Raw genomic sequence first — 15,402 nt, forward strand, 5'->3', positions numbered from 1 at the left:
CAGCCCTAAATATCCTCATTGTTTAAGGCTCTCCATGAGACGGGAAGGTCAGTCTCACAGCCTTAGTGGAGTGAAAATTAGAAGTCAACAGTTCTATTACCATCAAAGAGAACTTAAATGCAACAGGATTTTTACAATGATTTTGTGTCAATATTTTGGAAAATGTCAGAAAATTAAAGGGCTATGTACATCACTTACAGAAGAGAAAAAAAAAACAACCCTGTAACTTTCTCATATCTGAGATCCTAAAATAAATATTTCTGTTTGTTAATAGAATTGACAAGGCACCAGGAGTAGCTTTTTGTATTGGAAAGATAAACACAAGGCTTTCCTCTATAATAGTGAATTAACAGAGAGTAAGTAGGAAACACATTGTGGAACAATGTGGTGAAATATGGACTCCTGAAGTAGTGGAGGAAAATTTTAAACCATGTTAATAGTGGAAAGTCTCTCAGTTTCTGTAGGCACGGATTTGACAGTTTATGGTAGTAGTAGCTTTTGCAAATTTAATAACAAGCCCCGTCACGTCTCTAAATGAGGAAGGGAAAGTAAGAAGACAATTTTTATAGGCACATGGCACCACACCCCTCCAACGTGTAGCAGTGGGGGAAAACCAGACTGGCAACTCGGTTTGGCATAGGAACTGAGCAAAACCTTGCGGGTGGGGGGTCTTTTAAATGTCTTCTTGATAAAGGGGTCTGCCCTACCTCTTAGGATTTAGAGATGCAGAAAATGACAAACAAAGTTTTGGCTTCATCGCTTGATTTTCGGGGAATGAAAGTCCTAAAGCTGAAACTCTCTCTGTCCCGAGGGAGTGTGTAAGGGGAGGGAATATCAGCTGCGTGGGTGAGGGGTGGCAGAGCAGAACCGAGGAAAAGAGGAGGAGAGGCGTGAGCCAGTCTCCGGCAGGAGGGCGTGGATCCCGGCGCCAGCCAGAACAGGTCCAGCCTTCTCGCGACCAGTGCCAACAGCGGGAGGGGACAGGCGGGATCTCCGTGGGCAGATCCGGCTGCGGGTCGGTGGGTGTCGGCCGGCGAGCAACTCCTGGACCTGCCCACCACCGGACCCAGCTGCGCCCTCTCCCCACTTCCAGCCAGCTTGTGGAGAAGTTTCCGGAGGGAAGGTACCGGACCTATCGGGTGAGTCGGTTTGCACGTCCCCTGCGAGCTCTGGGGGTTCTGCTAGTTCTCCCAGCGGGCAGTTGTTGCGGGGAGATGGAGGAAGAGTGAAGGGCTTGCTCCTGGGAGCCCAGGATCCGCCCGTTACGCGTAGGGAATGGTGCGCAATCACGGGCCCATCCTTGCCCAGAATGGGAGTGATCCGAGGTCTCTCAGCCCCCACCCTGAGAGACATCTCCTTTCTCTGCCCACCTCGGGTATCAGAAACAAAATTCAGACAGCTCAGCGAGTCCGAAAGAGTAAATGGGGTCACCGGTGGGAAGACCCTCGTCTCTCTGTGCGCCTCCCGCCTCCGCCCCTTCGGATCCCCTTGAGCGGATTCCCATCTTCTTGTAGATTCCGGCTCGCTCGTGGGTGCGGAGTCCGAGGGTCAGCACAGTTTGAAATCAGCCTTGGCCTCCGTCTTCCCTGCCCGTCTCCTCTTAGATTATGAGACTTAGGATCCCTTCCCCACCACCCCGCGCCCCGAACCCCTATCTTGCTTTTATTCTCAGGAGAGGGGTCTAGATCCCAGTGGGGTTCCAAAAATGCTGCCAGCCTACACAGGGGTTCTTTGAACCACAGGGTTGGCCGAGGTCTGAGGAATCTGGGAGGCATAGACGCTCCACCTCCGGAGACCACCGTGGGGGCGAGAGGGCAGCCGGCCCTGGTTGCCATGGTTCCCTGGTAGCCGAGCGCAGGGAGCTAGAGATGCCAGTCACGGATGGTCCCTTTTCCCTCTTTGTCTCTCTCTGTGTCTCTCCCTCTCCCTCTCTCTCTCCCTCCCTCTCTCTCTCCCTCTCTCTTTCTCGCTCTCTCTCTCCTCTCGCGCTTTCTGTCACACACACACTCACACACACACAGTTCTCTCTCTCTCTCTCTCTCTCTCTCTCTCTCTCTCTCTCTCTCTCTATCTCTCTCTCTCTCTCTCTCCCCCCTTCACTGTGAGTTGGTGGTGCGTGGAGAGGGAGCAGGGAAAGTGATTAATTTGGAGACCAGGGATTGGAGCCTCAAGGCTGGGCAGCCTTGGTCTTTTCGTTCCCACTCTTTTTTGCTCCTTGTGAGCCGGGACCAGGGCTAAGGAATTTCTGCGAAAAACCAGGAACTGGGAAGCCAAGGCGTCACGGGCCCAGGTATTCAAGCCCAGGTGCTGCACCGGGGCGAGCCCAGAGAGTAGTTGCGCTGTCAGCAAATCGGGTGGCTGGGAACACTGTGGCAGGCAGCGGAGGAGGACGTGTGTGTAGCGCCCGTCTGGATGGTTCCGTAGCAAGGAAGTGGCCGCTCAACCCTCAGAGAGGGGCGCTGGGGTTCAGCCCCTCCCGCGAGAGCTACCGAACAGCCCGCTGAGGAGGCAAGGGTTTGGCTGCACAGGCGCGTGCGCGATGGCGCGCTCCCGCGGGGACGCGAGGCGGGGTGGGGGCGGGTATGCGCGTGCGGAAATGGGCAGTTGTAAAATACCTTGATTAGTGCAAGGCAGTCTCCTGGGGCACGCACATGAGTTTGAACACACATCTCTGAGATGTGTGCCTTGGAAGAGCCATTTATTTCGTGCCTCACTTTCCCTTTCCAAATAATAGGGATAATATCTACACCTCCTGTATAGGGTTGTTGTAAGCCTGGAATGAGACGGGCCACTAAGACAATTTACCCCGTGTCTGATGCATCATATAGTTCAAAAGTTAGTTGTTGTTGATTGCATTTCTTTTAATATTAATCCACAAGTAATTGGATGTGATGGAGGGCAAGGCAAAAGTCTGTGTTTTCTAATTTTAAAGATTGATCTTCATATTAATATTATTACAACGCAGCCCAACTCTGGCTTGTAGTAAGCTGGAAATATAAACTGACCAATTGCTGGTCAAGTTAAGCTTTCATTACACTAATGGTCAGCGAAATTTAGAAAGCTATTTGGGGAAACTTTGGGTAACAAGAAGACAAGCTTATTCTTCAGCTTTGTGTGTAAGATTTCTTGCTTCCTCCTTCAAGTTGTCCTTCTTGGAGTTAGGTTTGTCTTAATTTCAGTCTCTCTGTGATGCACTACCTTATAGTTTTCATGATTTAACCTGGTTCTACTTTAATATATAACCTGACATTCCATTTCATGGCTGGATTTACATCTAGTAATGGCAGATGTGACTATGATCGTTCTCTGCAAGCACGTTGTTATTGGATGATATTGTTACTGAGTAAAAGGAGACAAATAGTCATTACTAGGAGATGTGAATATGGACTATGGCAGTTCATTAAAATCTCTTTCAGGGTATGTTTGTACCTATTTCACTTCATATGCACAGGACTATAGTTATAGTATGTATTTTCCATATTATTTTATTTTCCACATTGACTCCCATCCTTTAAAGGCTATAGATGTTTATTGATATACTTTAAAAAGTATTGATATACTTTAAAAAGCTGTGGATTTTTTTGCATAGTCTCATAAGTGTTCCATTTTTTCTCTGAAGAGGAGACTGTAGTATGGACCTCCTTGCATGTCTGACAGGAGTTGATCCTGCGCATAATATATTTTATGACTTTTAATTTAATGCATCCTATTAAATGAACCAGTTTTAAATATTTTAATGTGCTTACTAAATTATGGGCATGTCTTGATGTTAAACTTGAAGCAGTTAAGTCAGACAGATATTGGTATCACAAAGATCCTTAGTGACATTTATGAAAAACCTCAATTTGAAAAAAGAATTGCTGGACAGAAGCCTGACATCTTTGAAGGTAGGAGATCTTTTGGCCTAAAATTGCTTTGTTGAGATAATTTAGCCTCAGTTGCTTTTATGGAGAATTAAATAAGGAATGTGAAAGACACTGATATGTGATCTTAGTAGTTTTTAGTTAATAAAGGAAAATTAAGTAATAGGGGGGAAGTAATGGCATCAGATTTGAAGGAATGCTTGTCAGGAAATCCATGAGCATCTATTCAGGTAGTAGAGTACTGCTGCAAGCTTGGCTTTTGCTGTACTCTCATCTTCACAGTGAATGTCATCTTTACAAGGTACCTTGAGGAATTAGCGTGACAGCTTATCAGAAACTCTCAGGATAATTTACATATTGTTTCCCAGGGGCTTTGGCATTAAATGTTACATTTATTAGAAATTAGTTTACCCCTTGATTTATGACAGACAGCAGTGTAATACCATACGGTATATTGTAGAAACAAAATGTAGCTTCTGACCATTTTATATTTTCTATAAACAATAGTGCATTAGGAAGGCTTAAGTTAGGCCAAGACAAAGAACATAAATAGGAAAACATGAAGATGCTAAGGAGGCCTCGAGTCCTGAATTGGGAGGACAGTTAACATGAAAAGGTGTAATCAAGGGGATGAACTCGTCTCTGTTTGAAGGCTATTTTTGGTGAGAAACTGTATCATCCAATTCAATCAGCATTCATTGTTATTGCTACAAACCCAAGTCTGAGAATGCTATATTTTCAATTATGAGCATTTTGATTACAGCTTCATTCTAACTAATTCAGTGTGAAGAGAATGCAATTATTATGGTGATTTACATACAATATGCTAAGTTAACACGGCTAATGAGTGAAAGTGTAATATTCTTTCTATTCATTCTTGGAAAAATATTGTGCTAAGCATTCTTGGAAAGAAAAGATTACATTATTCCCCAGCATTTTATGTCTACCTACAGGTAGAATTGGCATTGAGCCATTTTCCTTGCTATTAAAGTGAAATCTCTCACATATTGGTGATCACAAGCCTCTTCCCCCTCCCTTGGAAAGGACTGGAAACAATTCTCAATTTAATTAGATATGGGTGCTTTCTGTTTTCTCTACATCTTTATTAGGGGGAAAGATTCTGTATTTTCTAATTTTGGAGGCTGGCTAACACCTTAAACATTACTAATTGCTGCAGTTTATTTTATGTGTGTCGCAATAGTGTAGTTAGTTAATTATAGCTTTCTCATTAGCACCACGTAGAGAATAATGAATTAACACATCCCTTCGATCAAAAGAACATCTAAGTTTATCTTCTGAGAATAAAAGTGTTATTGTGTTGCCAGAAGTCACTATAATTTTCCCAAGAAATAAATTGCTTGGAATTCTCTAGCACTGGGTTAGGAAGCTTGATGAATGAATTGGATTGATCACAAACAAGAGAGAGGAGAGCAGTGGTTGCTTGGCAACCCAATATTATTCTGCAATTTCTTCTGGTATATTTATCCAGTAAACTAGAAAATTCTGTTTTGTTAATGAATATTTTTAGTCAGTGCACAAATGGACCATAACTAATTGAGATTTTATTTATTGTGGATAAAAAATGGTCCTGCTTACCTTACTATTGTATTTAGATAATTAAAACCATGAGAAAGCATATTCTGCTTCCGATTTTTCAAATTTTCTCTAAACAATGTTTATTTCATTTTCATATAGTTTTTCCCACCAGAGAATGCGATTTGTTTATCCCTTCGAAAGTCAAATTATTAGGAGTGTGGTATGTTTATAAAAAATTCAAAAGAATCAAAAATAGAGGTTGAGGGGACATGAGTTCTTCCAAATTCATGGTTTGACATTTGAACTGACAATTAGGTAATTTCAGGGTAGGTGTAAATATTCACTTCATCATTTCTTTTCCTGGTGGGCTTATCACATTCTCCCTTGTGATATTGGCTCCATCTTACTTTCCCTGTAGTTGCAGAAGTAGGAAATCAGCCAAGCAATTGTTTGCTCATCTTCTGACCCATTTCTTCCTAACTCCAGGGACTATAACCATGCGATTTTCCTATACAGCCTATGAATTTTAGTGTGCATCAAAATTCCACCCTCATATCATAAACTCTGAGGACACAAGTTCCATTTTATGTGTCTCATAAACCCTTATAGTGTCTGGCACAGTGGTGAGCAAATTGGTCTAGTGGTTAAATTCATTCGTTATAATCAGCTGCCAGAGTTCAAAACCCAGATCTGCCAAGGAATGGGTATGTAGCCTTGGATAGGTCCTATTGATCTCTGTAAGACTGATTTTTTTCCTATGGAAATCAGAGATGTAATATCACTAATTAGTTCATGTGTGTAATTGTGAGCATTATATACAGAAAGGCTTTGTAGCATTTTTAAGTACTCAACAAATTCTAGCTTTTTATTATAACAATTGTTATACTTCCATATCTTGCTCAGTGTGTGTGTGTTAAAAATGTGAGTTGTGATCAGTGGTGCTAATAAATGGAAATGTGGATACTTTTGAAATTATATGCATATATATAAATAGTGATTCTTTTCCATGTTTGAAAGTTCTTATGGGTAGTGATTCTACAGTATGACTGGAATTGGAACTGTCTACAGCTTTTTAATACTGCCAACCTATGTCAATTAAATCAGAATCTCAGGGGATGAAGACCAGGCAGCTGGATTTGTGAAAGCTTCTAGTGAGATTCCAAAATATCGTCAGCTTTGACAATGATCACCTTAAATTTGGGTAGGTCTTCCATTAGGCTTGAGATATTGAGTCACAGTTACCTTGGTGTTATGAAATGCAGTTGGAAAAGAAAAAAGAAAGCTTTGGCAAACCCCTGAGGATTTTCTTAATAAATCCTCTTGGTTTAAATAGCACTTTGTCCTCTGAAAAACTCAAGTGCACATTTTGTTTACTATGAAATCTAATTTTATTTTTCAGCAAATGTCTCTGAAGATGATAGGAAAGAGGTCACCATCCTGATTTTGATGAATAGAGTAAGACACACTAAAATTAAGTGATTTCTCTAGATTCAAACCTTTAGAACAGGCTCACACATCAAGATTTCTGACTTTTGAGTTATAATATATATCTGTCTTATCTTGAGATTTATAATTAGGGGTAAGAGGTATTGTCCTAAATTACTGTGTAAGAAAACTCTGTATAGGTGAGAATTTTAACCATTTTTGTTTTATTCATGTGATGTTAAAAAATAGACTTAAAAAATTAAAAAGGGGCAACATAGTCATTTAGAATTGAAACCAATATCCCTTGGACTGAATCCAACTTTAATATTTAATTCATTTGATCTAAAGAATGTTTAAGAAAAATTTCAGTCAACATGTAAAAAGTGGAGATCTTAAAAATTGGTATTTCTTGGACAAAAGTTCTTGTATCATTGGGTTTGAATGCCCCACTTATAGAGAGTACCATTGGCTGAAACAAAAAGGTACGTACTCTTGATGGTCAGAATTACAGTTTTGTGTTGTGTTTGGGCAAAATCTGTCCTCAGTTTGGCATTTCTTATTCATACTGTGAAGGGGCAATTGAAGGGAATTAACTAAAGAATCAGCACATGTTGCTAATGCATGCTTGAAGCTACCCTTCTCCATGAGAGAGGAAGTTCCTGGAAGGAGGTGTGACCAGTAGCTCTGGAGCAGGTACCAGATAGGACCCATGGCTTTTGATAGATGAATGTAGTAGCTATTTAAACAAGAGGCAACGTTGCCTTTCTATCTGAGGATCACCACTCCTTCAGAGTGATGGAAACCACTGCCAGCCAGAGGGCAAAGGAGCCTTGCCAGAGAGGAGTCAGTGTTCTGAAAGGTGAGTTTTCCCTGAACAAAGTAGGATGAAGGAACGCGGAAAATGGATCTGAATCTGGCAGGTCCATGGAGAATACTTAGCACATTTGGAAAGGATGTAAATGTACGGGGTGTGAATAACTAAAGAGAAAGCTTGAACTGCCCAAAACAGTGGAAAACAGAAAATCGTTATGTTTGCATTCAAGGCCGTATTCAGGTGCTATCATCTAAGTTCTGGAAAGGTGAAGCTGGAGAATTGTGAGTTTGAGATCAGTCTGAGCTGCAGAGTAAGACTCCTCCCCGCAAAAGTCTGTCCTCACCCTTTCCTTTGTCATTCCTCTCTTCTCCCATCTTTAACCGCCCCAGATGGATATGCCTAAGTCCAGAAGTAGATTTCAGCTATGGACCCCAATCATCAAAACAAATTGTCCTTTCTCTGCCATTATCCCTGCTTTTGGTGGGGGCGGGGATACTGGGGATCAAACTCAGGTCCTTGTACTTGCAAAGCAGGCAACTGAACCTCTGAGCTAAATCCTCAGCCCTATGTCTGCTTTTTAAGGTGATAGCCAATACAACCAAGAGAGGAATGCAAAAGACAACCTCTGAGATAATAGGTGTAAATTTTCAGCAGAAGATTCTTCCCAACCAAAGCTTTTGCTGTCAGTGGTGTTTGTAACGCAAGGTATTGTAAGCAGCAGGTCTGGGACACATATAGCGAGCAGTCTACCAGCTGAAATGTCACTGTAACCTGGAAATTTGGATGTGTGGAAGGCGTAGTCCTCTTTTTTGGCAAAGCTATATTAAAGTGAGAAGCATAAGGAAATAGGTCAGAGGTGCATTTGTAGCATCCTGATGTGGGGAATGTGTTCTAGGCACAGTAACAGTTTAGACAGAGAGTGTCTCCTCACAGTCGCATGATGGAGCTTTAGAAGGGAGATTGAATCCTGACTGTGCTGTAATTGAATGTGATGCTGGGAAGGTGGACAATAGCGTATCTCTTCTTTCCTGGCCCCTCCCTTCTCTTGCTGCTTCCTGGCCGCCATGATTTGAGCAGCTTTCTTCCTTAACAGACCCTTCCACACAATGCCTTTTATGTGTTTGAAACTGTGCAACATGGACTGAAACTTCGGAAAGGTGAATAAAAAAAAAATCAATCTTTCCTCTTTTAATTTGTAGGTCTTGTTTATTTTGTCCCCTTTGTGACTAAGACACTAAGGCTAAGGGATATATTCCCTGCTACTATATAACATAAATGGGTTAGAAGTCTGTGGCACGTTTTAATGATCCAATTTTGTCAGAGTTGGTTATGATTAGGGTTTGCTATTGAGTGGAAGACTTTTGCTATAGAATGTACAGTGACAGAATATCATCTCGTGGGATACACAACAATGCATTCAAAAGAAATAAACCATCTCATGTGAAGAAAGGGCATGGGGAAAGATAAACATCAACATTTCCTGAGATTGTAACATTTGAAACTGCATTTCCATTCAATCAGAAAATTGCACTTGCAAACACTTTATTACCATTTTTTCATTTTTTCATATTTTTTCCTCTCCCTTATTACCTTTCCCCTGCCCTTCCCACTTTCCCTACACCTTTAGCCCTTTTCTTCCTATTTCACGTTGTCAATTATCTCATTAGGATCTTATGTATAGTTTATTCACACCAGAGAAACTATTCTTTATTTACACATGTATGATTAATTATTTCACTTGGGAGTATATCCTCAATATGTATCCATTTTCCTATGAACGAATCTAATTTCTCATTCTTTATGGCTGACTAGTATTCCATTTTATAGAAAAAGCACATCTTCTTTATCCAGTTTCCAACTGATGGGCAACAGGGACAAGGGGAAAAAATGAGAACCAAGACCTTTCAAGATACCAATAATGAATGTAACTGTATTGCATACCTAAAATACCAATAAACTCAATGGGTAAATAAAAGAAAATTGCACTTTCAGAGTTCTATTAAAATGATGATACTTTGCATTATTTGAGTCTGTTATACTTTTTAGAGAAATTTTCTATATCATCTCATGTAACTTTTACAACATGGAGGGGAAAAAAGGCTGTTAGCACATTTTATAGATGAAAAACTGGTATTGAGTCAAACAGATCAGCTAAGCAATAGTAAAAGCTGAAGTTAAACTCAGATATCCTGATTTGTAACCCAGTTTATAACTCATTCCGTTGCCTTCAGATTTTCCCTTAAAAAAGAAAAAGTACAACTGTGAGTGAATCTTATTTTTGAATAATTTCAGAGTAACTGTGCAAACTAAGGACTGTAACAAGACTAGGAGAAATATTTAAAACGTCACCAGTTATATTTCCAGGGTTGAATGTAGTCCTACTCAAAGATAAAGAAATTAGACTTTTCAAAGCTTTCTTAATTCTATAGCACTTTTTTGAGTGTGTGTGTGTGTATGTGTGTGTGTGTGTGCACGCTTCGAGACACTGAAATTGACCAATCCTTACAAAAGAGCTTATAAATAACCCCTATGTTCTGGAGATGGGGCTGAGACAGGCAGATATTCCAATGGCCATGATTTATGATTATCAGGTGTGTACAGTGTGTTTTGCAATCTCCACATCAGTGATTTAAGGAAAGTACTATCATCATAATATCTGTTTGAACCTAAGGGGCACAGACAAAAAAAGGTCCTAGTTCAAGGTTACACAATACAGTTCCCAGGTGGCAGAGGTAGGACTCAAACTCAGAAAGAGGTGATTTTAATCCACAGGCTCCTAAATTACCTTGTACTACCAATGATCCCTGCCTAGTCTTTCAGCAGGCTTTCTCTTCCCTACTGGATTTTCATTTTCGAAATGTACAGTATCAATCAGTGCCCCCTTCGAGGATTCTCCAACTATGATATTCACCATGGACTAGCATTCTTCTTTGCTGTGTGTGAGCAAACTTAGCTGTTTTGTGTCCAGTTGTGCCAGGGAAGCAAGAAGAAAGTACATAAAAAGGAATGCTCCTAAGAAGTTAAATGATAATGCATACTATCCTAGGAATGAGGTAATTTTAAAAGATTTTTAAAAATTCCTTAATGCAAGAGATTAATAGTGAATGTCTGCTACCCGGGAATACATTGGTACAAAGGGGACATATGGTTCTTTCAAAAGCTTGTCATTGAAACATTTTTTTGCTCTCACTATTCCTGTACCAGACCCTGGGCACCAATGTACATGTAAAATCAAATCTCATCCTCTCAAAGCTTTGCTAACTACCACTAATTAAAGTTTCTTTTTCATGGAAGTGGTATTTCTGTTGCTCTGTGTATCAATATGAATAGATTTTCCTCCCGTCCGGGTATTATATGTAACCAGTTGCATTACATGGTTGTCATATCTACAAAGGTGTGAGTATCTGCCACTCTAGATTAAGATAGTAATTGGTGGCAGATGTCATATCCTAACCGTGCAGTTCTTAAAAATGACTCCAATCATAATGATGGCACTGTCTTTATTAGGAGATGTCAATTAAGAACAGGCTAAAGAAGAAAGAAATGCAAGTCTTTTCCAGGTGTGAACAATATATTTATGAGTTTTGAGAGGATTTAAATTTTTTGGTTTGGATTATTTAAAGTAAATCTTAATGTATTTTAAAATGTGAAAAATATAAATAGGATTCTCAAATGGTGAGTGGCTCCAAAATGCTTCATTTATATAATAAAAATAGCAAGAATATATTTTCTTAACTTGGGTAGGTGATCTCATTTTCTTGGGTTATAAACAGAACAGATTTTTCCATAAGGCTTTTGTTTGGATTCCTGCCTTTTTCTCTGGAGCATAGCACATGCTTTGTAAAAGAACATTTACTTTTTGTGTTTCAAAATATAAGGGCTTTTAAACTTGTTTGTATAATATATCTATTAAAAAGTCAAAAATTCACTTATTATGTTAAAGTGTAAAGATATGAGGAATTCTTAATATATTGTAACAATGGAAAAAAACTAAAAAGTTTTCCCACTAAAATAAGCACACAGATGAACAAAAAATAATAATTTTAACACAGATGACCTATGCTTGCATAACCAGTTGTCTAGCAGGCATTCTTGTTGCTTTCTAATATGAGACATATACTTTTTCTATAAAGAGGGTATGTCAAATGGGTAAAAATAACCAAACTAAAAGTTTTCAGTTTGACGTTATTCCATTTCATTTTGTGACATCTAGAAGTTTTCAGAAGAGCTAGATTTCACAAGGTCTCAACAGTCTGCTTTTATATGCACACACATTTCTGCATGTCATTGATTAGGCTGAGTAGACTTTGAACACAATTGATCTTCTTGTTGTACTATTAAAGGACCGATATTAAGCAATTTAGGGGTGACTTATGTGTTTCTTTGAGTCAGGTTCAAATAAATTAGATTCGACCTTAACCACTATCTCCTCAAGGAAGCACTGGGCGTCATCAGAGCGCATGCCATCGTCCGTATATAGACACTTGTCTGAGTCGTTTAAATTGGAAACTGGCCTGGATGCCCAGAATCTTTGAAAACTAACTTCTGTGTTCCTGTTTCACCAGTTGTCAACTGGGAATAAGAACTATACTTACCACTGCCTTTCCAGTGGCAGCTACAGGATTAATGAGCTAATATTTGTAAAGTACTTTGAAGATAAAGGTGCCAGCAATTATTATTACTAATAAACCATTTTTCTCCAGTGTAATTTTGGACAACAGCTATTAAAAACCCATTACCGTATTTAACAATAAAGCAACCTCCTACAGCCTAGTATTTACTGCCTTAATTAAACATGTATTCTATATCCTTTGCCCCTCCAAATCCAGAGCCGGTGAGAAGAGACAGAAAGGCATGTGTCATCATGTTCCATGTTCATCTAAGTAATGAGTTTGGGTCTTGTTGATCTTCTCTGCAAAATCCTAGACTCTATCCTCAGTTGTAGATTAATTTGGTCTCATTTTTTTATTTCTGTGGTTTGTGAAAGAAATAGACGACAAGCTTCAACGCTTTTATTCAACCAGATTTACATTTCCATCTATTATTTTTGAACGTTGTTTTACAGTGCCTTTTTGCTTGTTTAACACTAGTGTTATAAATGAAACGGATTTTTTTGAGTAGTTGTATGTGTTTATGCAAGAGGATGATGAAAGGCTGTGTACTATTTCACAGATTTTTATTAAAGCTCAAGTAAATAATTGAAACATTTATATATTGATCCCTACTTCACAAATATTAGAAACAAATTGGAGTACCCTGGATTATACAGATTAGTTCTTTAATTAATAAATTATTGTAATTAACAAAAAGTATTAAATCCCATCAACTTCAATGCATTTTGATCGAGGTAGATGGACTAAAGTGTGGAATGATACAGGATAGTGTGAATATTTCTCCCATACTGCCAAAACAATTATAATTTTTTCTGAAGCCATTTACCACAACAAATAAAAATAAGATGTATAACTGTAGTGATAGTGAGTGAAGTAAAACCTCCATTGTTTAAATACTTAGCCAATATCTAAAATTTGAATATGGAAATTTTCTCCAGTCAGTGACTTTTTTGAGGGGGTGCTGGGGATCAAACTCGGGTCCTTGTGCTTGTGAGGTGGGCAGAGGCACCACTGTGCTAAATCCCCCACCCTAGTGACTTTTTACCTTCATCTTAGAACCATTCTAATCAGCTTAATACTGTTTTATTTTATGAGATAACGTGTTATAAAATGTAAGTTAGGATGTATAAGAGAAATTTTGCAAATTCCTTCACAGACAAAGGAAGTCACAGCCTGTATCTTTTCTACCAGGAAGAGGAATAGAAGGAGTAAGCAGAGACAACTTGAAATCCTAAGGTATATATGGATGCTCCCAAGGCATGAACAGATTATGAAATAATTTCAAACAAAAGAAATAAAATGTGGCATATCACTTATCGGAGTACAGGTCATTTACAACCCCTCTTTCCTAATAGTTTAGCAGTTTACCAGTATTAGATATTAATCCCCAACAAAACACTAAATGTTTTCAAAGATTTCTTTTTAGAATCAACACATTTATAATGATCTGAGGTAGGAGATCTTGCATTAGGGTTCTGCACTGCCCTCTGTGGGCGTACCACAGAGTGAAATTTTATTACTATCACCCAAGGAGACCATGCTTTGTAAATATGCTCTTTATTCTACTGATTTTAAAGTTGAGCACATACTATTTTTGTCCCTTTTCTTTGTTCAACGGCATATAGGGAATTTACCATATGGCTTAAAACAGTTTGTGAATTCAGTAGATAAGTATTTTGCATATGTAATTCTTAGGGTATCAGCAGGGAAATAAATAACCCGCTTGTTATGAGGAAGAATAGTACCTGGAGGCTTGTGTGTAGCTAAGAGGAGAAATGATGAAAAATGACTGTGAAATGTGTATATGTAAAACATGAAGGGACATTGTTCTACTTCTCCACTGATATGTGACAAACTAACCCAGAGCTTAAGCAATAACGTGAGACAACATCATTGTGTGAAATCTCACGTTGTAGTGATCAGGCATTCAAGCAGGGATCAGCTGAGTGATTTCTTCTGTCCCGCTCAGTTGACAACCACTGTGGTCCTATGGTGGCATTCAGGGAGTGCCAAGAGTAGGCTGTTACCCCCAGGTTGACTTTATATCTGGTTCTGTGGTAAGAAAGTTTTCCTTATGGACTCTTCTTCCTTTTTATATAGCCTGGGTTTTCTTCACTGCTATTTCTGGCAAGGTCACTGGACTTTTTATACAGTTGCTCTGGGATCTAAGAATTCAACTTGAAGGCATGAGTTTTCTCAAAGGCTAGTCCTGGAAAAGTCTGGATTCCAGGAAAGGACTCATCCAATCACTTTCCTGGGGGGTTCTAGTAGACAGGAAGGAGTAAGTGGGAAGGGCTCTTAAACGTGCTGCCATGGTTTGGATAAACTCTCACGGAAGTCCATGTGTTGAATGCTTGGTCCTAAGGGTGACTTTACTGGGAGGTGGTGAAACTATTAGGAAGTGGAACCCAGCAGAAAGTCCTTAGGTGTTTGCGGGTGTTTCCTCAAAAGAAGTAGTGTATCTCCAAGCTTTTTTTTTTTTGTTTAGTTTCGTGGCCGCAAGGAGAGCAATTTTGCTCAATAACGTACTGCTTCCATGGTGTGAATAACAGTCGGAAGCAAAGCCAAGAAACAGCTACATCTCCATGAACCACCCAGACACACCCAGAAGGGTGCTGGACCAATTCCCTCTGGAGAATCCCAAAACAAATCAAGGTGATATTCCACTCTCACTGGCAAAACATGGCAACTTGATACCCAAACATATCTCCTTAAAGTGTACTTAATCTTCAGATACAATGTCAAGAGGGGGATAGAAAAGAATAGTATCAAAAAGAGGCCCAAATCCAGCAGGGCAAAAATTATGTCTTGTAGCTCCACATATGGCATCGAGGGCATACAGTGGTAAAGTGAATTCCTAAAGGCTTTGGCAGTTCTAGCCCTATGGCATCATTGGACAGAGTGCACATGGCCTCTTTGTTGTGTTGGCTTTGGGCGTACAGCTGTTCTCAGCAGCTATTTCAGAGTCCTGGCATCTCGTACTTTCTAGGATCACCACTGCATCTTTGGCTTCATTCTCCCAACTTTATGCACTGCTTTCTCAGGGGCTCCTAGCCTGAACCCCAAGACCTTCCTTTGAAATCCAAGTGAAATCCTTTCTGACTCTACAACTCCTGAATTCCAGTAAAACTAGAATCATGTGTGCACCAAC

The 15,402-nt window shown here is 39.7% G+C and overlaps 1 protein-coding gene across 1 annotated transcript in view; it reads left to right on the top strand.

Moving 5' to 3' along the window:
- Positions 1 to 679: 679 nt before the first annotated feature.
- Positions 680 to 15,402, top strand: part of Chl1 (cell adhesion molecule L1 like) — a 188,972-nt gene continuing 174,249 nt past the window's right edge. Inside the window, exon 1 of the mRNA XM_010629959.3 lies at positions 680 to 1,139. The gene's annotated coding sequence lies outside the window, so the exon portion shown is untranslated. The remainder of the gene's footprint in view (positions 1,140 to 15,402) is intronic.

Source organism: Fukomys damarensis, unplaced genomic scaffold (genome assembly GCF_012274545.1).
Source record: "Fukomys damarensis isolate Sample0158 unplaced genomic scaffold, DMR_v1.0_HiC HiC_scaffold_28, whole genome shotgun sequence".
NCBI classification, from domain to species: Eukaryota; Metazoa; Chordata; class Mammalia; order Rodentia; family Bathyergidae; genus Fukomys; species Fukomys damarensis.